Below are 1,408 nucleotides of genomic sequence, written 5' to 3' on the forward strand. Positions count from 1 at the left end.
AGTTGAATAAATCTCCCTTAAGATTTAAAATGTAAAATCTTTTTAAACTTTTTCATTTTTATTCTTTAGGAATGAGACAGATTTCTGAGCAGGTTTTAGAAACTAGTTTAAATCTAAATAATGTGATAAAGTTCATGAATTAAACCAGAACCCTGAGGAACAGAAACTTCAAAGACCTGAAACATTTCAGTAACTTTTATCAACATCAGTCTGAAAAGTTATACAATTATAAAACAAGAAAAGGCAGAAAATATTTGAACTACAAATCATGTTTTACTGCTTTAAAGCTTTATTTTCAGTTGAATGATTGTAAATGAAAGTGAAAGTTCATCCTCTGTCAGTGAAGCATCACCTGTCTCCTCCTCCCTCTCTGTTTCACAGGAAGCACCTGCAGACCTCCCCAACATTTTCTACCTTCATGCAAATGAAATATTAAACGTTCAGCTCTCTGTAGAACCTGAAACATTTTGATCTTTTCATTATTTTGTAAATCAGTACAGATATAGAGTTTTATAAATCTGCAGTTCAATCCCTGCAACAAATCCATGTTTTTAAAAGTGACTATAAAATAATAATAAAATAAAGATTTTTATCAGTGTTTAACCTAAAGTGAATCAATTTTTTTAATTTTATCTGTGTTTGTTTCATTTGCTCTTGTTGTATTTTTTAGTTTTAATGGAGTTTAAATCATTTTTCACTTAAATGTTTGAGATGCTTGAATATTTGTATAAATTGAATCTTGCAGCCTCTTATTGCTGAATTGACACTTTAAATCTCCACGTGTCTCAGACAGCTCTCTCTGACTCATTATTTGCATCTTAGAAGAAAAAGGAAAAGAGCAGAGCTGCAGGTGTTTCCTGTAAAAGAGGAGAGAAGTGATGCTTCACTGATTGTTTCATATTTATATTTATCTCACAAGCTGAAAACTGAATAGGACAGTTTTTCTTTTAATCATTTTTATTAGGAATTTCACGTTAACTTATACTGATTATATCATGTTTCTGATTTAGTTTTTTTACTAAGAGGAGAATAAAACAATTGTAAGGTAAATACAAACGTTGCTGTATTACCTTTTGTTAAATGAACAAACACAAAACAGTCAAAATGTTGCTTTTGTCATAAAGTTTATTCCTTATTGTTCAGAAAATAAAGATGAATATGAGACAATTTTCAAACAAGCAGCATTTTTACATTGAAATGTAACAAACAAGAGCTAATATTTTGATTCAAGATTTTCTACTTTTTATTTGGTTTATCAAAACAGAAGCAAATGCAAAGATGAAAAAACAACAAAGGTTTACAAAAAGTGTAAAGTGTAAAAAGCAAAGAGCAGAAAGGGAAAAGCCTCAGATGCTGTCAGCTCCTCTGTTATTCTTCAGCACATCCTGACTTATTGATGGTTTTCTCC

This window comes from Austrofundulus limnaeus, unplaced genomic scaffold, assembly GCF_001266775.1.
Source record: "Austrofundulus limnaeus strain Quisiro unplaced genomic scaffold, Austrofundulus_limnaeus-1.0 Scaffold4, whole genome shotgun sequence".
Taxonomy (NCBI): domain Eukaryota; kingdom Metazoa; phylum Chordata; class Actinopteri; order Cyprinodontiformes; family Rivulidae; genus Austrofundulus; species Austrofundulus limnaeus.